This window comes from Callospermophilus lateralis, unplaced genomic scaffold (genome assembly GCF_048772815.1).
Source record: "Callospermophilus lateralis isolate mCalLat2 unplaced genomic scaffold, mCalLat2.hap1 Scaffold_101, whole genome shotgun sequence".
Classification (NCBI taxonomy): domain Eukaryota; kingdom Metazoa; phylum Chordata; class Mammalia; order Rodentia; family Sciuridae; genus Callospermophilus; species Callospermophilus lateralis.
Window position 1 is genome coordinate 994775 of NW_027510272.1, and position 27875 is coordinate 1022649.

Consider the following 27875-nt stretch of genomic DNA (forward strand, 5'->3'; position numbering starts at 1 on the left):
CACCATTTACAAGTTTACTTGAAAAATAAAGATCTAAAATAAACATGCAAACAAAACTTTCAGTTCCTTACAGGAACGTGTCATTCCAAAGAGTCACCCATTTAAAGAGTTAACTTTCAAAGTTAAAAAAAAAGAGACAAAAGAAAAAATGAAATGTCAGCAGGAATTGTTTCTACAAGTTTCCTACAGTAGACGACCCCTCTGAGCACCGGGTTTGCATCAAGGTAGCATCTGTTCACTGGCAGCAGAGCACATGGTACCTTTCCCTCCTCCTGGAGGGCACCATCACTGAAGTAGGTAGATAATCTGAATATCATCAATCTGAACTTTCAACAGCTAGGCACATGACTTCTTGTCTGCCCCTGGGACCTTAGGAGAAGGTTCTAAAACTCTGTAGCACAACTTTAAGAGGAAGGAGAGATGGGGTGCCAAAAAATAAATGCTGAACCAGTAAAAACAAAACAAAAACCAGTACTTGTCACCTTGAGATCATGTGTCCAAGGAAAGACACTGCAGTGCTAGAGAAGCTGCAGGGATTCTGGAGGACAGGTAAAGATCCTGCATGCCTCAAGTGACAGAGGACTTTGGATCCTTTGGGTAAGAGAGGTTGGAAACTCCTCCCCCAGAAAGAGTGCCTCCAGTCTGTTCCAGTGGAGATGGATTCCTCTGTCCTTTCCCTTCCCACCATGTGCTCACCCCCATTTTACTTCCTGTGCTTCTCCATTTTCTCCAGGGTCTTATTAGAATCTGCTGGATTCTGGTCTTCAGGGTTCGTAGAGGATTTGTCTATGACAATCAGGGCTTCTTTGATGCAGTTCTGCACCCCACACACAGGGGGACAGATGGCCTGGCTGCTGAACCTGTGGGTAATCAGGCTAAAATGAGACAAGTGGTTGTGTTTGTAGGTTTCTAAGACCAGGAAGGGCCTGTTGTTGCTGTTGGGTGTTCTGTCTTGATTGGGGAGGTCCGTGAATTCTTTACACACTTACCGAGCCACCCACAGCATTATTCTTCCTTGTTAACATCTTGGTTTACCTCCCTAGGTGAGGCCTGGTTAAATATTTGGCCACTGGCCTACTAGAAAACTCCAGTTCACAGCCATATTCAAAGTATCAAGCCAAGTGAACAGCATTTTCTTCCACCAAGGATGTCATGAGTGTCACAAGAGCAGTTTTCTGTCTTCCAGGTGGAAGATTCAGCCCAGTCTTGTCCAACTTTTCCCACAACAATCAGCCATTTTTGGACTCTGATTTCCTGAGAACACCTCCCAGCAGCAAGGCATTTAAGCATTCAGAAGGTGACAATTGCCTCTGCACTTCAGCCACAGTCACTTATATTTGGATGTCGAGCTGAAGAGAGACAGTCTTCCCAGAACCGAGCAGAAGACTTCATGGGATCCATCAGGGCTACCACCAGCTCCTTCTGACAGGGGAGACCCAGGGGGTTCTTAGCCATGGAAAATGGGACTTTTGCAGATTACAGTCTGGTCAGGCCCAAGCAGATGTGGGTTGATGTTCTGCACCTCTTCCATCTGGTGATTCATGTCATGGAGCCCCAGGTACTTTGACAGGCCTGCAGCATCCAGGGCATGCCGTGGGGTAACAGTACATCTGAGCAGCTGTAAGCATCCCCAAGGGTGCCCACAGCACCTCCTTCTATCCTACAGAGTGGGGAAGCAGGCCAGCCAGGCACCCTAGGTGAAAAGGCAAGGCAGCCCCCTCCTGGCTCTGGCGGCCAGGCCAGGACTGTTGCTGGCTGCTGGTGGCCGCAGGCTGGTGCAGGGGGCTAATGGCTGCAACATAGGCTTTGCTCAGATGTGAATAGGGATCCACCGACTGAGTGTAAGCCAACTGCTGATAGGGTGGCGGAATGTAGGATGGTGGTTGGTATTCAGGGACTCCAGTGTGGGACAGCAGCCAGGCGGAGATGTGAAGATGCTGCCCTGCAGTTAGATGGAAGATACATGGGTGGGGGCGGGGATGAGTCCTCAAAGCCCTGTGAGAAGATCTGGGCGCTGGGTTCCCAGGGCATTCAGAAGCAACATCTCAGGACATCCGGTCCCAAGCCAGATAAGTCCAAGCCTGAGCTCCAGAGGTAAGTCAGCTTGCAGCAAACACACTGTCGAACGTGCTCACTCATCAGCCCCAAATGTTGGAGTTATAATTTAATTTTAAATAATGACTACATTTTAACACTGATTTGTAAAACTCATGAAAAGTTAATGGTTGGCTCTTGTTAGCTGCTGAAAATTGGTGCTAGAACATGACTCAATGTGGACATATTAGAAGGATTTTATTTAAAATCAGGAAGACGACTCACTGATATCACTGCTTCTGTTATCATTGTACCAAAAGTACTATCAGTAAACAGAAAAAAAACGTAAAAATGAAGACCATATAAACTGGAAAGAAGAAAAAGCAACTGTTAGAACTTCCAGATGATGTGACTGCATAGATAGAAAATTAAAAAATAAAATGATCACTTAGCTATTAGCTCAATATTCAAAAACTAATGCTATATGGGAACACTAGATATACTTAAAAAACAAGAGAGAATATCAAATGGTAACAAAATACACTGGCTTCTAAGAGTGCATCCTACAAAATAATGCAAGTGTTTATGGGGATCATTATAAAAACTGTGTTGGGAAATGGGGGTGGGCTACCTAAATGCACTCTGCAAGAACCACAAGCAGGAAGACTCCATATTTTTAAGGTATCATTTTCCCTAACTTGATTTCACTAGAAGCCCAATTGAAAGCCCAGGAGGTTGTTCATGAGACTTGAAGGAGTGCCCCACATGGCTTAGGGTTCTTAATCCAGGGGAATGAAGGGAAGGAGCTATGCAAACATGAGTAAAAAGCAATTACATCTTTGTTTTCACTAACCTCTAACTAAACTCAACATTTACTTCAATGACGGAAGTAATTAGGCTACATAGGTCCAGCATGCCCTGTGCATTTGTTATCAATATAAATTACATATTTTTTTTGGTAATCACTGCATGGTTGGAAATGTTTGTTTCTCTCATCTCTTCAAAGTAATAGTAGTTTTTAAGTTCACCACCAGATTTTGTTCTTTTACATGTTAATTAATAGCCAAGGATGCCTATCATATTAACACTTCTAGTATTCTCATTACTGCACTTTAAAATTTCTTTTGTCTGTAATTCCAGTTGCAAATGTTCTGCATCTACTAGCATTACTCTGAGAAGATGGTCATTGGCTTCAGCAAACTGCAGAATTGATTTGTTCTTGGTGCAACCACACACACACACACACACACACACACACACACACACACAAAAGTTTAAGAAGCCCCAAAGTGGTTGGGATGTTAATGGAACATTATATTACTGTGGTATTATGAGCATTTCAATGAATTCTCTTTGGGATTTTCTACCTGGAATGTTACCATGGCAAATTTTCCAATGCCAAAAATTTAGCAGTTCAGTCAGAGTTATTCATATTTTATGCAAAGGGGATTCCCCATTGGTGGGGGTCAAGTGAGTATTTACCCATGAACTGCTTAACATGAGGGCCTGCTTCCTTTCCCAGTTGCAAATGTTCTTGCATCTACTAGCATTACTCTGAGAAGCAGGTTGGGGTGGGGATGAGTCCCAACAGGCCTTCATTTATGAGTGTCCATTGACCATCATGGCCCATGATTCTCACTGTAGTCACTTCTGCACACATTTTTTTCCTCACCACTATGGTGTCTCCCTCTCCCTCCTCCCCAAACGCAAACCTTAGCTTGTTGAGGACCAAGCACAGATTTGAGAAGCAGAGCAATCAGGGAGCATGTACCAGTCGACTAATCTTGGGATGTTCCTCTGCCTCAGCCTTCTCACCTATACAGTGGAGATCACACAACCAACAGGGTTGCTGCTAGGATGAAAAGCATTTGTGTAATTTTCTTAATGGGGAAAAAAGTTATCACATATTAAGACCCTAAAAATAATCCTGTGAGGACAGTTTCCTCAGGTAATGAGTATTTATTATTTTTGTAACCTCCACATCCAATTTGAAATACTAGAGTAGGAGAGAGGAATTCACAGTGCCAAACAACAAATTCATTCATACCCCAAAGCTTATTATTAAGAAGAAAAAGAAAAAAATGGGCACAGTAGTGCATGGGATTATGAGTTCAAAGTTAGCTTTAGCAACTTCGCAAAAACTTAACCCTCTTATCAAGACCCTGTCTCTAAATAAAAAAAATGAAAAGGGCTGGGAATGTGGTTCACTTAACCACAGTGCCCCTGGGTTCAATTCATGGTATCAATAATAATAACAATAATATTTTTTAATATATTTATTTATTTATTTTTATGTGGTGCTGAGGATTGAACTCAGGGCCTCACATGTGCTAGGTGAGCACTCTACCACTGAGCCACAACCTCAGCCCAAATAACAATATTTTAAAAAAGAAAAAAGAAGTAACAACTTTTATAGTATAATCTTTCCTTGGGAAGAACAATTTGATACTTTCTAAAACATGATCATTTTCTTTATAAACCTTACTGGAAGGCCTTAAAATCAGCTATTTCAGTTGATTCCTGAGGTCACTGTGAAATCCTAAGATCAAAACAAGGTGCCCTGATGCCTCTGACCCACTTGGACCACTGAACTTAAGGTTGCTAATGTGAATTTCCAGGAATACCAAATAAAACACAGACACATACTCTACGTTTAAACAAGCTTCAGGATGGCTCCACCGCTCTCAGCCTCAAGCTCGCCAAATGGGAGAGCAAGGGAAAGTCAGGAGAGGCTGGCCAGAGAGAGGGAGCATTTTTGGAAGTGGACTTTTATTGGGAGGACCTTCATTCTTAGAAAGTCCATTAAAAAAAAAAAAGGTCAGGAAGGGCAGGGTTACATAGATCATTTGGGCGTAACTCTACCCAAGAGGCTGCAGGGTGACATTTCTGTGTCTGAAGACACAACCTCAACTTCAGGGACCAGGGCAATATCCAGGTCACTACTAGATGTACTGATGGTCAAAGCCTCTCTGCTCAGGAATGTAAAACACAAATCATTCAGAGTAACCTCCCACAGTGCCCACCTCCTGTGAAGACCTGGGACAGGAGCATCTCTCTACCAAAGCACTGGGACAGTGCATTTCCTGCACTTCTGCAACTTTCAGCTAATTGACATACACACAAGGTGCAGTCTCAAATACCGTCAAAAATCTTCACTCCTTGCTGTTTTCAATATGGACTGTTCTTTATTTTATACTATGATGCCTGAAGAAAAAGTTGGTAGGATCAGATGTCATTTTGATTCTCTGACATCATTATAAAATATGCATTTTCCTTAACTGAATATTATTCTTATAAATAATCTGATAAATAATGTGTCTATAAGAAACAGATAAATCTTGAAATGCTTCAAAGCTACAAAAATTTTTCAAAGTAATTTTTAATAGGTGAGATGATAAAATAATTGTGAAAAACTATAACTTAGAAAAAAAACAAGCTGAGGACAAATAGTAAGCTTATAAGAATGAACATAAGAGAAAAGAAAATACTGTAGTTAGGCCAAAGCAAATTTATTTCTTTGCATAATAGTCACTCATATACATGAGAATGATTCTGCAAAGTTATCTCATCTTTTGAATGCATTTATTCCTTCATAGGTATGACATACTCAAGGTTGTATTTCTAAAAGAAGCTCAAAAATTGGGCTGGGGCATAGGTCAATGGTAGAGTGCTTATCCAGCATGAGCAAGATGATGGGTTCCATCTCTAGCACCACAAAAGAAAAATGTTTAGTTGTGATGTGTTTTATAGAAAAACTAAAGACATCACAAATGTACACAATTGACTCTGACTCAGATCAGATTGCTAGGGATATCCTCTTAGACAGTCTGATGCAACAAATTCATATTTATGAAACACTTAAACCATATTGAAAAGCCACTTTAATCAATAGGCTATTGTTTGTCATGCTATAATAACAACCTTACACTGAGATAATAAAATAATACTTCAGCTTCTAATTTTAAAACTTAAGACACACTCATTCTTATGATTTGGATAAGCTCATATAAAATGAAGGAATGTTCACAGGTGAAATAATTAATTATGAGAGCCATAAACTAATTGGTAGATTAATCTATTTGAAAGACTAATGATTTAAATAGACTACTGGGTGGTAACTATCAGAGGTGGGGCAACAGGGAAATAAGCAGGTCACTTGAACAAGCCCTTGGGAATTATATTTTTGACCTGGCTCCTCGATGTCTGTCTGCTACCCCTATAATGTGAGGTAAACAACTTTTCTCTGCCACACCCTTCTGCCATGGCAATGTCCTGCACCACCTCAGGCCTACAGCAATGAATGAATGAGGCTGACTCTGGAACTCTGAAACTTTGAGCCCAGAATAAACTTTTTCCCTTCTAAGTTATTCTTTTCAGCAACACAAAGCTGACTAGTATACACACATACAAAATTATATATATTTTTCCCCAGTTGAATTTAGAAATATGGAACCTCTTACAGTTGGGCAAAATATAACTGACTCCTCCCAATCTAAATGAACAATATTACAGTTTTCTAGGCCATTTACCTCTTTCTAAAACTATTTAATCTATTCTTTCCTTCAAATGAAAAACAACTTCACACTTCTTTGTTTAACTACAGCCCCTCGGTAATACATTTGCTCTTACTTTCTTCATCACTTTCCAAATTCTATGCAAACACAATTGCATATAAGTGATGTATTTTGGGGATGAATTATCTTCTGAGCTAGATTAAATATTCTTCAAAGGAGAATATGTTTTTTATTCCTCAACAAATCATAATGGAACCTATACCCTGGACGGTAAAGGAGAATGTATAAAAACTCCCCTGGAGGTGGACTTTGACTCTACTTGGTCCTTACACATTAACTGCTGGGATGTCAGGAGGTTCCAATGCTTAAGACCCACAGACACACAATGACTCCCCTCTAACTCTGGACTTGGGCCAATGTTTGGATTCAAAGAACCTATAAATATCTGGGATCATTTCTCTGTTGATAAGAGTGATGTCTGAAACTTTTCTTTGGATCCAGGATCCCCTATTCCTAGTGCCTACACATTAAGGCCTCTAAGAATTTGTGAACATCAGGGTCCACCTACTCATCCTTCCCAAGTTTGTACTCACTCTTCTCAGGTTGCACTCACCCCACAAAGCTGGTCCTTAATCCATCATCATGAAGATTCCCATGGTGTCTTTGCTAGCTTATACCTAGTTATGAACTTTACCAAGTGTACTGGAGTACTAGACCATTTTTAACCCCCAAATATACAAAGTAGAGAGAGTGCAGATACCCCTTAAAACTCACAGTGCATTCCAAGCTCAGAAACTTTGCATGTAGAATCCTTGAATGCCTAATTAATTCCCAAACTCACCACATACCCATCTAACTGTTCCCTCATTTGCTTCTAAACATGTCAGCAATGGTTCCAATTTTTCTCTGTCAGCAACCACTCTACCTGGGTGTATGTCTGTCACCATTTTGCATACCATGAGCTTCAACAGCTCTGCCATATTGCTTAACTCCATGACCCTCAAAGCCCAGCCCAAAGAAATATGAAAATAGGGAAGGAGAACAGGGGTGATTTGGTATCTTTTCTGCTTTCTGTTAAAATGAACATGGATATATCTTTGACAGAACAAAGAAAAGGCACACTGCCTAATTTATTTATTTTACACATACGAAGGGTTTCTAGCTAGTAGCAGCATCCTAATTTAAGCTCTTTTGTTTTTACTTCTGCACTCCTTTTTCCTATTATAACAATATATTCATGAATTATTTCATAGGTTTGCTTTATGCCCATTACATTAACCCACAGATGTGTCATGAATCACTATGTTGCCTGTGAAATTATTCCTCACTGTTTGAAAATTTACTTGTAAATTTAAATCTAGTGGTAACATTTCAAGAACAATTTCCATTCAGTTTAGGGTTGCAATACAGTCAATAAGTACCCATCAATTAAAACTATTATTAAGCTCCATTTGGTATAAATGAAAACAATAATAATAGTGTTTTTAGATCACAGTATTTGTGAGAAGCCTTACATAATTATTATAAAAAGATTGAATTATAAAAGTAGTGTCTTCCAAATACTGAAATTTTAATAGCAGAGGACATTTATTTGGACGGGTACTTGCTACTAAAAAGAGTTTCCTGTGTAATAGCTGGTTTTAACCTTCCAGAAAATCTGGGAGAACACACAAAACCTGCTTTTAAAAAGGCTTCCTTTTTATGTACAGACCTATTAATTCAGTTAAAAATGAAGACTCTGATTTTAACCACTTTACATGAAATAAAACATTAAAACTTCTCTTCAACCAGCTGACATGGTTTTGCAGTTGTTTTTCTAGCTGTGTGGTAAGAGCGTATTGGGTCGAGCAACAGAAAGAATCAAGCCTGTTGCTTCATGGTTTTAAAATTGTAATAAATCTACAGAACCTTTATGGAACTGAACCTATGTTTTAAGACATATTCCTAGTTCTTACTGAGTATTCTGCTTGGTGCCCTAAAAATAAAATGATTTAGATTTTCCAGAAAGCCAATTTTTTAATAGTAGGAATTGAACCTAGAGGTGCTCAACCACTGAGCCTTGTCTTTAGCACTTTTTATTTCTTATTTTGAGACAGGGTCTACGTTTCTAAGTTTCTTAGGGCCTCGCTAAGTGCTGAGGCTGGCCTTGGAACTTGTGATACTGCTCCAGGGGACAGTTGGGGCAAGGCACTGAAAATAGCAGGAAACAGTTTTATTTGGCTGCAGCTAGGTTCAGAGGGCACAGTTTTCCTGTAATCAATTAATTAATCAATTAATCCCCCGAGTTCAGGCAATTTCAGAACTTTATACCCAAAGTGTAAGGGAAGGGGCTCAGAAGTTCACAGTCTGCAGAATTTTACACAAAAGCAACTTTTTCTTTCACTGTTCTAGGCAAGTTAATCCTTCAAGGAGAACATCTGAGAAGGAGAGAGCTTCTTCTCCCCTTTCTTCCCTCCCACTTCCAGATGTTACCATGGAACCCAATTAGTAACCCCTTCTCTTATGTTTGAAATGTAGATATCTCTGTGAAGTTGCATCTCAAGGTCAGAGGCCTAGTTAAAACAATCTGTTTTTCTTATCACACTCTGCATTTGCAAGCACACTTCTACAAACTATTATATATGTTGTTATTTACATTATACAGTCCATCAATGTTTGTGAAAAACTAGTAAAGGGGTATACAGCACCTGGAGCACTGACCTTTTCTAGGCAGTGGCCAAGAAGGACAGAGCAACAGGAAATAGGAAGTTTAATTTCATTGAACTCTTTTGTAGAGCTGCTTTTTCGGATAATCCTAAAATTCAATTATAGTGAAGATTTTTGGAGAAGCTAATTAGTACTTTCTATGGAGAAGGGGGTACCACCACAATACTCCTTCCTCAGCCTTCCAAGTTGCTAGCATTACAGGAGAACACCACCACACCCAGATTTTACAAAGCCAAATTTAATAATCATCCCAGTTATTATTCTCACCTGGCCATGGGAAAAAAAACATGAATTTAGCAAAATTAACATATTCTAAATAATCAGAGTGGTTCTAAAATTTTAACCAATGTTTCTTATATAGGCATATATATCTTACAGGATTAGCACATTTTTATAAAACTAGTATTTATCTTCACTTTCTCTGCATTCATCATCATATCAAATGTAGGCATTTGATAAATATTTCCTAAATTAAACTGACCACAAATTGGAGAACTCTTGTACAACATTCTAAAATCTATCTAAGTTATACTTTAACTCTGACATATATTGAACTCAAAGCATTTAAGAACCAATTTATCAGACCAACTTGGGACCAATGCCTGTAATTCCAGTGACTCAGGAAGCTGAGGCAGAGTATCTCAAATTCCAAAGCAAGCCTAAGCAACCTAATGAGGTCCTCAGCAATTTAGCTAGACCTTGTCTCAAAATTAAAAAGTAAAAAGGGTGGGGTATGTTGCTCAGTGGTTAAGCCCCACTAGGTTAAATCTCTGGTATCAAAAAGAAAATAAATCATAATAAGAACCAGAGTGTCTAAATTTTCCAGGTGGGTGTGGGGTAAGTAAGTGACAGCAAAAAGCAGGAGAACAGACTTGAAAAAAGGCTTCCAATTATCAGGAGACACTGTTCCATGCAGCACTAATTTCCAAAGACACTACTGACTCTGCTTAAACAAGCATATCAGCAAAATTCATCAACCCACCATACTCAGTTTTAATTTTCAGAAGAAATCCAAATATTGAACATTTAGGGTATTTTTGCATTATGAAAAAGTAACATCTCAGATTTGTAAAGATTGCATAATTCTACAGAATAAAATTCATGAAAACAGGCACAGCTGTGGTTTTGCAGACACATACAATAAAGGAACAATTTTCCACACACCAAATCATGCTGCTCTCCAATCTCAGAGTCAGAATTCAAAAGAATGTCTGCCTAGGGTGGGAGGGTTTTCAGGCTGTGTTTACTCAGTCTTTCCCAAGGCCCTCTGGCTTGTCTCAGACTTTCATTGATTTGGGAACCCTGCAGGTAAAGCAATAGTCTTCAAACTTGGAAATAAATATAAATTTCCTGGGATATTTTTAAAAACAAACAATTCTTCATCACCTCATTTAAAATTCTGACTTCCTAACTTAATATGAGTCCCGCCAATCCATAGCAATCAGGATAAAGTGGATTGTATTTGTACATTCAAGGCATTCAGACTATGAAATCCAAAGAAGGAAATACAGAGATTCATTTCAGCAGCCTTCACATCTCTACAGTAATGGACTCATGGACTATGCAGGGAGCAGTTCACTGTGAATCCCAGAGTTTGTCCTTCAGTGCATTTGCACAAGGGTAGTCCTGGTGTCTACAGCGTGCTCTGTAGTTGAGGATAGCACCACCACTGGAGAGTGAGGCAGTGTAAAGACACAATGCAAAATCCTAAAGCCCAATCAAGCTAGAGCTTGGGAACTCACAAATTGGAGGCTTGGCTGTTGGACTCGCATTAGTATTGATCTTGACTTAAATATTTAGTTTTAAAAGATTTTATCCATGGCTTGCTATCTGGAAAAGTGCCCTGCTACATAACTCTTAAATATTATATTTAATAACTCTTAAATATCATCTATGATTTTACACCCAAACATTTTGTGATTTTTGTAGAATTCTATAAAATGCTCAAATTTTTTATATGAATTATTAAACTGATCATAAATCAATCAAGTATATAGTTTTAATTTTTTGTCCATACATTTTTTATTAGTTGTTCAATACATTACAAAGCTCTTGACATATCATATTCATACATTTGTTTACATAATTTTTTCTTTAGTAAATAACTTATTTAGTAAGCTTTATTCAAAATTTTTACACTGTGAGTACCTCGATTTTCTCCATGGAAAATTGAAGACAAAATTATTAACTAGCTCTCTGTATGTTGTTGTGGAATAATTGAAAATTGCTTCACAATTTTATAAAAACCCTAGAAATTATATGAAAAATTTCAGATGATCATTTCTATTTAGAGAAATATTTCTTCTGAAAATAACATGAACTTTAAAAACTTACAAAAATTTAACAACTGTGCTGTCACATTGGATCCATAAATATAATAACATGGTGGGTATTCAGGATAAGACTTAGGCTGCAGGAGAATTTTTTTCACTATCTTAGAAAAAAATCTGATAATTTGAAAATTTGCAGTTGAGAAGAATTTAGAGAAATATTAATTAGTGATCCTGCAGAAGAGTAAAATAGCCCAATCCAAACACATTTCTTTGGCATATTTCAAATTGGATAATTCAGAGAAACTTCAGGCTCTTGAACACAGAAAGGGCTCTGAAAGGTGGTTCTTTTCCAAAAGAAAAGTATCTATCTACATATGTAAATAGCAGCTGTGCCTTGGGGTAGGAGATCCATTTTATATCCCCCACTTCTTTTCCGCCTGGGAGGGCTCTAAACGCAGCAAATAGAGATTGGGATTCTAACACCTGACCAAGATAGTTGGCCACAGGTGGTTGTTCCTTGGAAGACCCCATCTGCATCACAAGACACCCTTGCTTGCTGTTCATATCCAATCCTCCTGTGATCTCTCCCCACCCCCACGCATGCTGGGTTTTCCTTTTTCTACCTCAATAATTTTTTATTTCTCTTCTCCAATTTAATCTCCATCAGAATGTACCAGTGAACCTTGAGAAGGACCAACAGAAATGTCCCTCTGTCTGAGCAACACCATGTGTGGATAGTGACTTTTCTTTTATAAATCTAAATCTAAATCTGCACCCTATAAGTACTACTAAAGCAAGAAAACTTAAATTATAAGAATTAAATAAATTTTTAATTTCTCACAGAAAAAAAAAACAACTGTTTGTTCTATAATTTACCAGCAATAATGAATGTAAAAACTTCTTAAATATACTGGTAGGACTGTAGAAGCATGAATTAAATACACACCATGGATCCATCCAGGGATTACCTAGCCACCATGTTATGCTCGAATTCGGGACCCCAAAAGACCACCAGAGACCAAGATCGATGTAAACAGTAAAGAGGTGTTTATTGTGAGCTAGCTCAGTCCTCCGCATGCACACACTGCAACTGGTGATGCTGAGAGGCCCTGAGCCCATGGTTTGCAGCAGTTTTTACATTCTTTAGAGAAGGCAGGGACCCCCACATACATCATAGAATCTCTTAGGAAATCATCACACACTGTGGGAAAATCAAATAGCAACTCTAAAATATGATTACCACATTCACTGGTGGCAAAAATTTGGGTAGGGGTGATTGGTTACTAAAAGAGGGGGATTAATTTGAACTGATTGTTTTAAGCCAAGAGGGGTGTTTGTGCTGAATTACATTGTTTCCCAACACGTTACCAACCACCATAAACTACTGGGAGAGTCATCTGGCAACCCAGGTATTTCCCTGTCTCATGCTGATTGGTTGCTGCTAGGGGGTTCCTATGGATCTCCATCTAGCCTGAATGAGTCAGGGACACCTGGCACAGCAGATCTTTCCTGTTATTTGTAGATAAACAACTTAGAAGGGTGGGAATATGCCTAGGAGTGCACTGTGGGTCTTTCCAAGGGCAAAGGCCATGTCCCTTCTTTGGATAGGCTTTGCTCTGAGGTAGTGGCTGGTTTTTCATTCCCCCCTTTGTCTGGAAACTTGGGAACCAATCCTGGTTCCCTCAGTTGGGGGCCTATTTGGGCAGGCTCTACATTTTGATAAACAGTAATCCTCAGGGGATAGTCTTCAACTTTCCAGACTCACTCAAAATTGGCTTCCTAGATCCAACCTGACTCCATTTACCTATCTACACTGTCTATCTATTTCTGGCTTCATTCCCCCTAATTTTAGGAACTCTTTATTACTGTAAGGAGATGGGGTGATGGCTCGTTCTGGCTGCTTCACAGCTGAAAAGGGGTGTCAAACATGAGGGGGCTCGACAAAATGGGGGAAGACATGGGGGACGTGAATTCCCTTTTAGAAGTTAGTTCCATTTGAAGTCTGGTTGGGGAAAAACACGTAGTCATCTGGGGATGGGTGCTTTTATGAGAGAAACAAAAACCATGAGTACTGAATGAATGTTGCAGCAGCTGGAACATGTCACTGTATAGAAGTTCCCTCACCAGGCTTTAACATCGCCAGTTATTAGGACTGTAAACATAACATTTAACTTTTAGGGTTACAGATGTCCTTCCCCTTAAGATACAGTTTAATAATTTAATGTCATCTGATCTTGCAAAATTCTTTTACTAGTATGACCTCTGTGTCTAATAGAAAAACCTTTAATTCTGTTACTTAGGGCTGGATAACCATACTAGCAAACACTAAGCCTACATGTGTAGGTTAGGAATTCCTGTAGGCCTTAAACTAAAAACTACTCTGGCAGTTCATCTTGGTAGTTTCTTTTGATAGTTCTCAGGCATTCCTGCCTAAGAATCTCTTTTGTAGACTCCAGTTTACTTATTCTTAGAAGTTACATTTAACTATTATTATTATTTGAAATGCCCAGGAATAGCTGTGTTTTTGTTTTAACTGTCTTTGCTAAGTGTTTAAGATGAAGCAGTCAAACTGACTTTTGTTTCTATCTATTGTTAACAGTCAGCTGAGTTTCCATGGGAGTCCTGGGGGAACTTTACAGCAGTTTCTTGGTTCTGCTAGTGCCATTTGTGCTAGGATGGGTCCAGGTCTTGCTTGACCATGTGGATTCCCTTGGAAGCATCAGGGATGTCTCCCTTCTCTGGAGACAGTCCTCTTCATAGCAAATGCATTGATTGGCTTTCTGTTCTCCAGTGTCTCATTAATCTCCCTGATCAGGAGGTTATGTGGCCTAGAGTTGCAAAGCTCTTTAGAGAAGTCCCCTGTTCCCTGGATTCAGACTGACTCAGAGGGCAAGAGCCAAACATTGGTTTTCTTGGCCCTTTTAATTTAACTTTAATTTTAAAACTTAATGTTAAACATCCAGAAAATAAATTTCAACAGCCTTATATTAAGAGTACTGGGTTTTAATGTCTATCTCTCTATCCTGTAGGTGATAACTCATTATCTTAAATCAACCCAGGTTGTGTGTTCTTAAATTAGTACCTCTGCAAAACATTAACAGGCAATCTTTAGTCCATTTATAAGAAAACTACAAAATAAAAATATCAAGAGCAAAAATATATTTAGTTCATTAATTCAAGCTACCTTGAATTTTGGCAGAGTTATACCTTATAATCCCCTGTTTGAGGTCCTACTGATCATGACAAAAACCAACTTTTGGACACAACTTTAAATGTACAGAAATCTGGCCTATTTCTTTCGTAGTCATTTTTAACATGTTGTGAGATGGGAGACAGAGCCTTATCTCGGGTAAGGCGGGGCTCTTCATAAATCTCAAGTACCGTAGTTCTGAAGCTGATCTTTGCTTTTTAAACATCATTTTATAAAGCCTACATAAACTGTTGCTCAAGTTCACATAAATATTAGCTAACACAATATAATATCACATCTAAAACCTGAATTAAAAAAGGCTGAAAGCTTTTAACCTTTTGTAGAAAAATAGCAAAGTACTTTTGTGTTTTACAATATCAACCCTCACACAGATTAGGCTCTCATTAACTTAAAAATACATTAAAATTGTATCTCAGTGTAAAAAGCAACATAGAACTTTACATATATTATTGATAACAAGTCCAGTTTTAGAACACTTATGATATAAATACATCTCCAACATGTTTTTCTTTTTAAGCCTAAAATTACCATATAACTTTAGAACAGCAGCTTGATATGTTCTTTTAAAGCTTCTACCTTACAGATTTCTATACCTGGAAGATATGAATAAATTAATAGCACCACAATTACATTGATGTTTTTACATTAACCAAATTAGTTCTTAAAGAAATAACATATTACAATATTGCAAAATAATAGTTGTTGTTTAACCACAGTTGTATAATTTTTAATTTCTTTAAGATTACTTGCTCAGAAAACTTACACATATAACCAATTTACACAGACCTTTTTTACCACTTACTTAAGCCTTTTTATTAACTTAATCACATAGATTCTCTTATCCAGAAACACATTTTCCTTCTATTAAATCCATACCTAGAACCTTTAATTCCTCTTTTCCATTTGTTAACCTCCTTTTTCTGTTCAGATTTTGAAAAAATCCTTCTAAATTTTTGAATTTAGGCAGATTATTTTATAGACATCACCATTTTATTAGTTTTTTTTATCACCTAGGAAAAACTAATAAGCTTAATTTTAAAGACATCTTATTTACATCTGTTTACCCAATTTAAATTGAACCATTTGAATCACATGAATCAAAGATATTTGGATACATTTTTTTTTAATTTCATGAGGCTCCTGATATATCTGCCAATTGTCATATCATTGCATGATATATGGACATACACACACTGACATACAACACAAAACCCAAGTGGGCACACATAACACAATAGTGAAGGCTTTGTAGCTTTTCTCAGGTGAAATCTCCATTGCAATGTTTAAAAAAAACTCCACAGTTGATCAAAAATAGAACTGATCAGAAAAATATTAATTTAGGTCTATAGGATAAAAAATCATGATAGTTTGAGTCCAGGAAAAAGACACCTTTATTTTTTTTCTTCCTTGGGCCTCAAATCAGTCTCCTACTGAGCTCACAGGCTTCTTCTATTTGCATTTCAACTTAAGTCCTGGCTGAGGTCTGAAAGAAGCAGGAAAAACTGGAATTCTGAGCAGAAGCTTCATGCCTAAGGCATTTTTAACCTTAAGTCATAATATTCAGGTTTGAATGTTGAAAATTATGATACAAGTTTAAGATAAAATTCACAAAATTTCATTTTTTTATATCTTCCTACACTAGAAAAACTTGCTCACACAAAATTGAAAATAGGATCTTACTTGATAATATAAAAGCTACCATCAGAAGAAATTTCTTCAGAATCATTAAGTTACTTCCTTTGTTCTGAAGTTCCTAAAATAGTATTAAGTTACATTAAATCACCTGAAAAAAATTCCAAAAGAGAACCACGCACTACTTATTTCCAAAATTAAGCTTTAAAAATTCCCAAGACTCTTGCAATTCAATGTCATTTCAATAAGCCAGACCAATGTCCCAAGCCAACACTTTTCTTTCCTCAGTCCTACACACTGAGGGGAACAAATACCATATCATAATTTACTATCCTTGCCCAGATTAATGTATTGGTACACCTAGTGAAATCTTCCCAGGCCACCTAGTTCAAAAATTAATGAAAAAATAAAACTAAATGTTTGGGAGTTACTTGCCAACTTGTAAGTAGAGGTCTTTAATTTTCTATCCTAAGTATTTAAGTTAACTGGCATGAATTATCTGAAATCATAAAGTAAAAAAAAATTACCTAAACCCAACTTTTAATTGCAAGATTGTGCAATGGTTCAAAAACCCATTCAGATACTAGATTGTTTCAATAAAAAATCATCTTTTAGCTACACATTCAGTCAAGATCATTCCCAAGAAACAATCTATAATAACATTTTAAACATATCAGATAAGAGAAAAATCTCCCCAGGTTTCTAACTCCTATTTAATTATGACTCCTACATCAGTGGCACCATAGATTTCCCCACGAGTGGACCAGATGTTCTCACATAGGGGCAGCCAGAAGAGTAAAATCAAGGGTCTCCGTGTGGTGACTATACTGCATTTAATGTCCCCTTCTTTTTAAGTAGACAGAGATAGAGCAATCCTTACAGTGCAGGGAATAAATGAGGGAGGTCCCCTGAAGCAAAAGGGTCATCAGAAGCTGCTGGGAGTCCCTCAGTCCCTCCTTTTACTTACAGGATTAGCTCCTTTGGTTAAGTCTGATCCCAGGCATGCTGGCATATCTCCTAACTTTCCAGTAGTCACCTCTCAAAAAGTTAATCCTCTGCTTGCAGTTGTTTCGAGTGCTAGGCTTCCCCCAAGAAAGCAGAGTGGGGGGTCCTCTAAAGTCCCATCTTGGGTGCCAAAATTTGTAACTGAAAATTCGGTTCCAATCCCTGAAGTCAATTAATGCCAATTTAATAATGAGAATAGGGTTTTGAGAAAAAGTAAAAGCAAGATATCAAAGTTCTTAGACCCCCAGCAGGCATTTCCCTCTGCGGTGGGTGCACTCAAGCCAACTACAAGAAGAAAAGAAAACGTGGAGCCTAAAAGTTTGAAACTCACATTATCCCCACTTTACAGATGAGGAAACCAAATAGGCTAAGTAACTAGAGAAAAGTTAATAAAGTACAGCCAGGCACAGTGGCTCACGCCTGTAATCCCAGTGATTCAGGAGGCTGATGCAGGAGGATCACAAGTTTGAGGCCAGCCTCAACAACTAAGTGAGACCCTGTCTCAAAATAAAATTTAAAAAAAAAAAAAGAAAAAAAGGCTGGAGATGTTGCTCAATGGTAAAAAAAAAAAAACCCAGATTCAATCCCCAATACCAAAGAAATTGAAAAATTAAAAAATTAAAAGCAATAACAGCTAAAAAGTTACTCTTCTTGAAAGCATTAAAAATGTTAAAGAATTACAGTTGTAGCTCAGTGTTGGACCACTTGCCTAGTATGTGTGAGGCACTGGGTTCCATCCTTAGCACCATATAAAAATAAATGAATAAATAAAGGTATCATGTCCATCTACAATTTAAAAAAAAATAAGTTCAAAAAGTATTCTAATGCCAGACTGACTCAACTCATATCACATGAAATAATTTCAGCAGTTTCTTCTCAAGTTGACCAATTGAAAATGATGGACTGATGCCTAAAATTGTCAAGGGATGGTCCACACCCTCCACTCATCATCTTTACACTCATGTGAGAAAAAGGAAAAAAAATCTAGCTGAATCAAGAATAAAATAGGCCAGGCATGGACTAGCCAATTTCCTAGAAATTTGTTTCTGCCCAAACACATTTGGAATCAGCCTGACACACAGGCCAACTTGTGTCTAACTGAGAGCACCAGCCAAGGTGGGTAGGCCAGTCAGTACTTGTCACCCAAGGAAAATGGTCATTTGTAGTGTCCTTCTCCTAGACTGACCTGCTCAGAGCTATCTCTAAGCAACCGATGAACATGCATCTTCCTGCCATCCAGTCAACTGCAGCAGACTCTGCTGCCTTCTACGTACCTCATGGTCCTGTTTCTAGAACAACCAAAGCAGAAATGAGAGTGCTGCTTCTAGGTAACTCTAAAGCCAAGGCCCTTTGTGACACAATGACCACCAGAAGAAGAGATTATAGCCTAAGTTATTCCAGAATGGAGGTGAGCTTTGCTACCACAGCAACCATCCAGCACACAATGCTGACCTTGAACTAGAATACAACCTGTCATCAGAAATAGACAACATTGCTGGCCAGCCACCGAGGTGCAAATTGAGCTTTTCTGTTTTGAAAGACAACATCTACCCTCCAAATTCTCTTAAGGAAGACATCCACCTCTGACATTATTAACTCTCTAAGAGGATACAATACACAAATGTGAGATGTTTGGAAACAACATGCAATGATATTGGTGTCTTCTCAAATGTCCTGTGGTTCTTCTGGAGAGCATGATGCTACTCATCCTGTCAGTCCTCAAATGTGACTACTGCCACCTGGACACTGAGAATACAACAGATGAGAGAAGGGATGTGGGCCTGTCCTCACCGACAGTCTAATCAGGCGTGGGGTCACAGATGGAGAATCCGTTCCCTCAAGTCTTCTCTGTGTCCAAGTCAAAAGCGGGCAACTCTACTCAATAAAAACCACAGGCTTTCATAGGTTGTGTTGGAAAATTTAAAGTATGTGACACTTCTATCACTTCTTAGAAATTCATCTGCAAAAATCAGGGGTGCAAAAATTAAGTGGCAAGGGACCCACTAATACAGCATCTCCAATACTGATCTATTCCAATTATACTATATTGATCACTGGCCTCCTTTATTGGCCCATGTCATGATTTAGATACATAGTGTCCCCCAAAAAGTCATTTCAGAATTGAAATGATTCGGTTCTGAGTCTTAACCAGTGGATTAATACACTGGCATGGATTAACTGGGCAGAAACTGTAGGCAGGTAAGATGTGGCTGCAGGAGGTAAGCCACTGGGGACATGCCTTTGAGGTTTACATCTGGTCCCTGGTGAGCACAGTCTCTTCTGCTTCCTGTTGTCACATTCTGAGCTGATTTTCACCTTTAGCCCAAAGTTAAAGAGTCAGTCAACCATGAACCCAACCTCTGAAACCATGAACCAAAGTAAACTTTTTCTCCTCTACATTGTTCTCATCAGATCATTGGGTCACAGCAACAAAATCCTGACTAAAACACCCCACATCATCCCCATCTTGCATACTTTGATAACAAGAAAATCCCAAGAGAGCCAAACCTTCCATCAAAGGAGAGTATTTGAATCACTTTTTTTCATTGATCAAGTTAACAGTTATTTAGATCATTAACAGAAGTCAACATATGACTGTGAAACATGCAAACAGCAGGACATTTGCAGAGCCAAAAAAAGGACACAACTACCCAGCTGAGCTTCAGCTTCATAGTCTAGATAACAGCAAAAAATCCCATTGATTGACAGTCAACCACCGATGTGTGCTTACACTAGTGCCTGTGCACATACATGCAACCAATCCAGGCAGTATAAACCCTGAACAAGCATTTAAAAATAACCTATCTCTCAGGTAGTAATCACCTATCCAAGGGCAGCCAACACCACCAGGGATCAGCTACTGTTTTAAATAACCGCTGTGGGCCAGGTACACACCCCATCCCAAGGGGCAGCGGCTATTTAATTCTGGCTTAGCGACATTGCCAACCAGCGAGGAGGCTGCCTAACTCCCAATTTTTCCAAAGTAACCTAGTTTTTTATGGGAATCTCCCACGAGGACAGGAGGTTCCATCTGTTTGGGTCACCATTGTCTTACCAGTGCATAGAACAGCACCTGGCACATGGAAGTTTCTTGGAAGACACTCTAAGGTATGAATGTGAAAGGCTCCATATTTTTTCTCTTTTATTTTAAACTCAGTCTGGTCAAACAGAGCATCTGTTGGCTAAATTCTCTCTACCAAATCCAGATCATCGAAATAACTGTCCTCTCTCCACTTCTGTCTTCTACATTAAGACCAAAAATATCCAGAACTAGCCTTGAGTTCTCATTTTAGAGAGATTCCTTCCTCACCACTCCAACCATTAGATTTTTTTGTTTGTTTGTTTTATTTTTTTCCTGGGATGGAATCAGGAATGCTCAACCCCTGAGCTACATCCCCAGCCCCCCACCCCACTTTTTTTTTTTTTTTTTTTTTTTTTTTAGCGAGGCTCTAGCTATAGGCTGTCCATGATCCTCCTGCCTCAGCCTCTGGAGTTGCTGGAATTACAGGCAAATGACACCACACCCAGCTTCAGGTATTTTTAAAGTCAGTTTTTAAAGTCATCTCAAAACTTCATTGGCATGCACAAACTTCTGATTTTATTAATCTGGAGTTTTGAAGAAATAAGGTTGATTGTTCATTTAAAAAACACAAAAAAGCGAGCCTGGGACAGTGTTATTGAGGGGTATTATACATGTAGTCATGTTTCCTGAATCAGGTATTATTATCTTGTTTTAATGTAAAGAAATTCAGACTAACTCCTGCTGGACTTCTGTAGCAGCAGTGTTATCTTTGGGGTATGCAGCTGGGATCCAGATCCTTGGTGTACTCAACAGAGAGCGGAGCAAGACACACAGAAATAATAGCAAAGTACAGATAAGTTGAAGGCAAAGGTAGAAATAGAACTCCAAACGGTATAGCAGAGTAGGACCAGCAAGAGAGAGGCTCAAGGCCCCATGTCTGGAAGTTGGTACCTTATATGCTGAGCTGTGAGGCATTCTCTTCCCTATAGAGACCTGATAGAAGACCTTACTCCATTTGCTCCCATTGATTACCTTATGACACCTGACCGGGATGAGTGTCCAATTTTCCCCCATTAGTTACTCTAGAACACCTAATTAGAAAACTATCCACTTGCCAGGCTTGGTGGTGCACTGTAAACCCAGAACCTCAGGGATGCTGAGGCAGGAGGATTTCAAGTTCAAAGACAGCCTCAGAAAGTTAATGGGGCCCTAGGCAACTCAGCAAGACTCTATCTCTAAATAAAATATTTAAAAATGGCTGGAGATGTGGCTCAGTGTATAAGCATCTCTGGGTTCAATCCCTGGTACCAAAAAATAAAATAAAATACTGTCCACTTTACCCCCATTAGTCATTTTAGAATACCAACCCTGTCGCAGGAGTTATCATGGGATAACTCATCCATGATGCCTCATCTACAGGTCTTGACAATAGCATTCTTTTTTGTATCCTTCCTTGGCAAACTTGGAGTCCCTGAACTCCTACTAACAGCATCAGTTTGTAAACCTGATTTCTGTCTGATGTCACTGCCTTTGATCTGCACTTCTGCTGACATTTAGGGCACACTGTCACCTACTCCTTTTGTCTTATTTATGTATGTACATATGTATGTATTTTTTCAGTAACAAGGATTGAACCCAAGGGTATTTTACCTCTGAGCCACAACCCCAGCCCTTTATATGTTTATACAGAGACAGAGTCTCAGTGACTTTCTTAGTGCCTGACTTTTGCTGAGGCTGGGTTTGAATTCACAATCCACCTGCCTCAGCCTCCCGGGCATCTGGGATTACAGGTGTGCACCACCACTCCAACCCACCTTCTCCTTTTTCACAACTAACCCTCTGCAGTTTACTTGGTGCTTTTTCACCCACATTTGCTCATTCATGTCACCAACCCAAATACCTCCTGCTTATTTATAGCCTCAAAGACCAAGAACTCTGATTCCCAATCAGGGTGAGGTCCCTGAATTACAAACTCTTACTATTATACCCTGGAATGGCTTTGCTATTCACTACTGTAATTAAATGTCACAAAAGCAGATAATAAAAGTAGATGCCATTTATTATTATTATTATTTTTTGTGGAACTGGGGATTGAACCCAGGGTCTTGTGCATGCTAGGCAACCACTCTAAAAATTAAGCTAGATCCCCAGCCCTATGAAAGCAGATATAAAGTCCTTCTAGTTTACCACTCTATCACTACTCCTGGCCCATAGGTGCTCAACAAATGTCTGCTGAATAAATGAGTTTCTGGTGGTATGGAAACTTACAGCATTCCATTAACCAGAATCTGCCCACCACCTTGTTGCTACTCCATAGAGATATTTTGTTTTCCCCCCCCTTTTTTTTTGTATCATGCATTGAACCCAGGGGCGCTTAACCACTGAGCCGCATTCCCAGCCCATTTTTTTAAGTTTTCATTTTAAGAAAGGGTCTTGATATGTTGCTCAGGGGCTAATTAAATTGCTGAGGCTGACCTTGAAATTGAAATCCTTGGGGCTCCTGAGCTGCTGGGATTAACAGAGTGCAACACCTGCTCTGCTCAATGGTACCCTCTTGAAATTGTACAACCTATAGACAAAAGTGGAGGCAATATTTTCTTTTCTTTGGGATTTATAAAACACCTGGCTTTTCTAAAGGTAGCAAGGTTAGCAAGATAATAGAAGGGATCTTAGCTCTGTAGGAAGCAAACTCACAGGAAAAGAATTAGGAAGTGCACCTCACAAATCACAATAAGCACCAGGCATCTGATTTGCACATTGCAAAAGGGCCAGAACCCTGCCAAACTACTGAGCATAGGGTCCATAATCACAAAAATTCCAAAAGAATTTTAGAAGCTATTTAAGGGTGAAGAAAACATCCCCAAAGTAATCAAAACCCTTCAAATGATCACACAGCTGCCTAGCCAGCCACTTTGACATAACTCAGAGGAAAAAATTCAAAATCCAAACCATCTCTTGCCAAGTTCAAGTCCAGCTCCCTCCACCTGTGCCTGAAGTCACACATGATTCAGAGCCTGTAGCCTGCACTCAGATGATATACAGGATAATAAAAATACCACATTATTACCAAGTATCTATAGTCAATGCCCCCAAACTGTAGTTCTCAAACGACAAATCAAATTGATTTTGATTATTCTTAAGAGGAGTCAAAAAAAAAAAAAAAAACTTACCACCAACAAATTCACTCTATCTACACTTACTATCTGCTTATTCAGAAACTGAAGTAATTTGCTAAAAGTTCGTCCCTTTGATGAAACCAAATAAAATCCTATGCTAATTACATTACTTTCTTATTTAATTGTAGCAAATATAGGAAAACACCTTTATTTCACCCAGCATTTAGGGGACTTACTTACATAGGAAAAATAATAGTAGAAGGTGTAAAGTTGGGTCTTTTAATTGTCTCTCCTGTGCAATTAGAAAAAACTGGAAACTGCCTTCAAACAGCAACTGCTCTGAAAACCAAAATAATCCTGAGAGATGATTAGAGAAACCTACTATAGCCACCCCCACTAACTGCCCAGGTGACCTCAGATGAGTGAAAATTTCCCTCTGCTCAAGTTTGCTAATTCCAAAGTGGCAATAGGCAGGGTTTCTACTTACAAAGAGAATTAAAGGTGTATATAAAACTCAGGCACAGGGTCTAGGTGGTGCACATGCTCGGTGAGTATGGGCTATTATAACCACTGCACCCATTTTAGAGATGAAAAAGCTGAGGTCTGTTTGCCCAAGGCAACTGCTACAATGCACCTAGAAATCCAGGCTTAGTGAGTGAGGACTTGGTATCATTTCTAAATAAAATGTATATATGACCAGACCAGTGGAGCCGGGGCGCAGGCCGGGGGCGGAGGCGCCAGGGCGGGGGATGCGGGGCCGCGGTGCAGTCCCCCGGCCCTGAAAGCAAGGATAGCGCCGCTCCCGCTGCCCAGCGCCGCCCTGTCCGATTCTCGCGTCTGGGCCAGTCGAGCCCGGGCGTCCGGGCGGAGCCCTCGCCGCCTGGCCAGGGGGTGCGCGTCGCGGGAGGCAGAAGCCATGGATCCCGGGCAGCAGCCGCAGCCCCAGCCGGCCCCCCAGGGCCAAGGGCAGCCGCCCGCACAGCCCCCCCAGGGGCAGGGCCCGACGTCCGGGCCTGGGCAGCCGGCACCCCCGGCGTCCCAGGCGGCGCCGCAGGCCCCCCCAGCCGGGCACCAGATCGTACACGTCCGGGGGGACTCAGAGACCGACCTGGAGGCACTTTTCAACGCCGTCATGAACCCCAAGACGGCCAACGTGCCCCAGATCGTGCCCATGAGGCTCCAGAAACTGCCTGACTCCTTCTTCAAGCCGCCGGAGCCCAAATCTCACTCCCGACCGGCCAGTACTGATGCAGGCACTGCAGGAGCCTTGACTCCACAGCACGTTGGAGCTCATTCTTCTCCAGCTTCCCTGCAGCTAGGAGCAGTTTCTCCTGGGACACTGACCCCCAGTGGAGTAGTGTCTGACCCAGCAGCTACACCTACAGCTCAACATCTTCGGCAGTCTTCTTTTGAGATACCTGATGATGTACCTCTGCCAGCAGGCTGGGAGATGGCCAAGACATCTTCTGGTCAGAGATACTTCTTAAATCACATTGATCAGACTACAACATGGCAAGACCCCAGGAAGGCCATGCTATCTCAGATGAATGTTCCAGCCCCAACCAGTCCACCAGTGCAGCAGAATTTGATGAACTCGCCCTCAGGTCCTCTTCCTGATGGATGGGAGCAAGCCATGACTCAGGATGGAGAAATTTACTATATAAACCATAAGAACAAGACCACCTCTTGGCTAGACGCAAGGCTTGACCCTCGTTTTGGTAAAGCCATGAACCAGAGAATCAGTCAGAGTGCTCCAGTGAAACAACCACCATCTTTGGCTTCCCAGAGCCCACAAGGAGGTGTTATGGGTAGTGGCAACTCCAACCAGCAGCAACAGATGAGGCTGCAACAATTGCAGATGGAGAAAGAGAGACTGCGATTGAAACAGCAAGAACTGCTTCGGCAGGCAATGTGGAATATCAATCCCAGCACAGCAAATTCTCCAAAATGTCAGGAATTAGCTCTTCGTAGCCAATTACCAACACTGGAGCAGGATGGTGGGACTCAAAATCGGGTGTCTTCTCCTGGGATGTCTCAGGAATTGAGAACAATGACGACCAATAGCTCAGACCCCTTTCTTAACAGTGGCACCTATCACTCTCGAGATGAGAGTACAGATAGTGGACTAAGCATGAGCAGCTACAGTGTCCCTCGAACCCCAGATGACTTCCTGAACAGTGTTGATGAAATGGATACAGGTGATACTATCAACCAAAGCACCCTGCCCTCACAGCAGAACCGTTTCCCAGACTACCTTGAAGCCATTTCTGGGACAAATGTGGACCTTGGAACACTGGAAAGAGATGGAATGAACATAGAAGGAGAAAAGTTGATGCCCAGTCTTCAGGAAGCTCTGAGTTCTGACATCCTTAATGACATGGAATCTGTTTTGGCTGCCACCAAGCTAGATAAAGAAAGCTTTCTTACATGGCTATAAAGCCCTCAGGTAGACTGAATTCTAAATCTGTGAAGGATCTAATGAGATGAGACGTGTGCCTGAAATTTCCAAATAAGCCAGCTGCAATTTTCTGGCTAATAACAAACAATATATATATATATATATATATATATATATATATATATATATATATATATATGAACAAACAAACGTCCAGCAAGATTCTTTCATCCACTATTTTGCTCTTCCTTGTCCATTGCTGTTGTTAATATATTGCTGACCTCTTTCACAGTTGGCCCTAAAGAATCAAAAAAAAAAAAAAACCCAAAACAAAAAAATTCTTTGCTATTATAACTACTGTTTATTTGGGGGGCTGGGGGAAGTGAGCCTGTTTGGATGATGGATGTCATTACTTTTGCCCAGTTAGATATTTGACTCAGACTTGGAAATCAGATGCTTCATGTCACAGCATTTAGTTTGTTCACAGTTACTTCTTCAGCTGCATTTGGCCAGTGGAAAAACATGTCTTACTGGTCTAACAAGCCAAAAATGTTGTATCTGATATTAAGTACTTAATGCTAATTTGAAGAGGTAGCTGAAACCAATACTGAAGACTTATTTTTAGTGTTTTGTTTTTTCCTCCTAGTGCTATCATTAGTCACATAGTGACCTTGATTTTATTTTAGGAGCTTAAGGCATGAGACAATTTCCATAGAAATATATTAATTATTGCCACATACTCTAGTATAGGTTTGGGTGGATATTTTTGTGGATGTTTTGGGTTTTTTGGTGTTGTTCTTTTTTTTGTTTGTGTTGGTTGGTTGGTTTTATTGAAACTTAGGCAAATTACTCTATTAGTAAATCTGTTTAATCTGTTTATAGTTGTAGTTTGGGACATTTATTGTAGTTCTTTTGATAAAATTTATATTTCCTGAGTTTTTTGCCATCTTATTTAAATCTTGATTATCTGCTCTCTAAACACAAACACACACACATACACACACATATACACAGTGTTTATAATAGTGTGATAGCAGAATGTACTTAAGTTTCCCTACTTTCCAATTTATTTTTAAAATGGTAGCTTTGAATGTATACATTTATAATACATGACTAGTAGTGCATATCTCACAAGCAGTTTTAATCTGGTTGGGCAATCTGCAGATGTTTGAGATAGTTTTGTCTTCTAAAAGGGCTATTACTAAGGATAGTGCCTAAAGGAATACTCTTTGCTCTCTGGGCACATGATAAATACCTGATGAATTAGAAAGGAGCAGACTAGAAATGGTTTTATTTTCTCCCTTGTACAAGTTTGAGTCTTAGAAACCACTGAGTAGGTTTATGATGTACGTGACAGAGTGAGCTTTACAGCAACTCACCTTCCTTCAACTTTGGAAATTTATACTCGCCTTAGTTTTGGAAGTAAACTCTGGTACTTCAGTTCTCATTTATAATGAGTACATTGAAGACTAGATTAAAATATTTTCTATAAAATTGTTCTTGTAAACAGAGTAGACAACCCTCCCGAAGCCACACCTCCACCCACCCCACCCCAAGTGCTGGGGCTCGAATCTGAGGCCTTGCTTGTGCTAGGCAAGTGCTTGAGCTACATCCTCAGCTCCTACAGGATTGTTCTTAACAAAACTTGCTCCTACTTTCACATGCTGAAAATTAAACCTCTAGGTAGTATGTGGACTAGTATAAGGTCATGAGTTAGCTGGTAAAGTGATAAAATTAATAAATGTATATTGGTTGTTGAATTTAGCAAAATAGTAGAGATAATCATGATTATACCTTTATTTTTACAGGAAGAGATATAACTAGAGTATGTGTCTACAGGAGTAATAATGGTTTCCAAAGACTATTTTTTAATCAACAAAGTGAGCATGAATTTACTCTTCAATATATAAGCTATAAAGTAGTGGTTATGAATTAGAGTGGTATCAGCTAGTATCTCTGAGATT

The 27875-nt window shown here is 39.6% G+C and overlaps 2 pseudogenes; one reads left to right on the plus strand and one right to left on the minus strand.

Moving 5' to 3' along the window:
• Nucleotides 1–703: 703 nt before the first annotated feature.
• LOC143390073 (transcription factor AP-2 gamma pseudogene) lies at nucleotides 704–24431 on the minus strand (annotated as a pseudogene).
• On the plus strand, nucleotides 24379–25953 carry LOC143385886 (transcriptional coactivator YAP1 pseudogene; annotated as a pseudogene).
• The last annotated feature ends 1922 nt before the right edge of the window (nucleotides 25954–27875 follow it).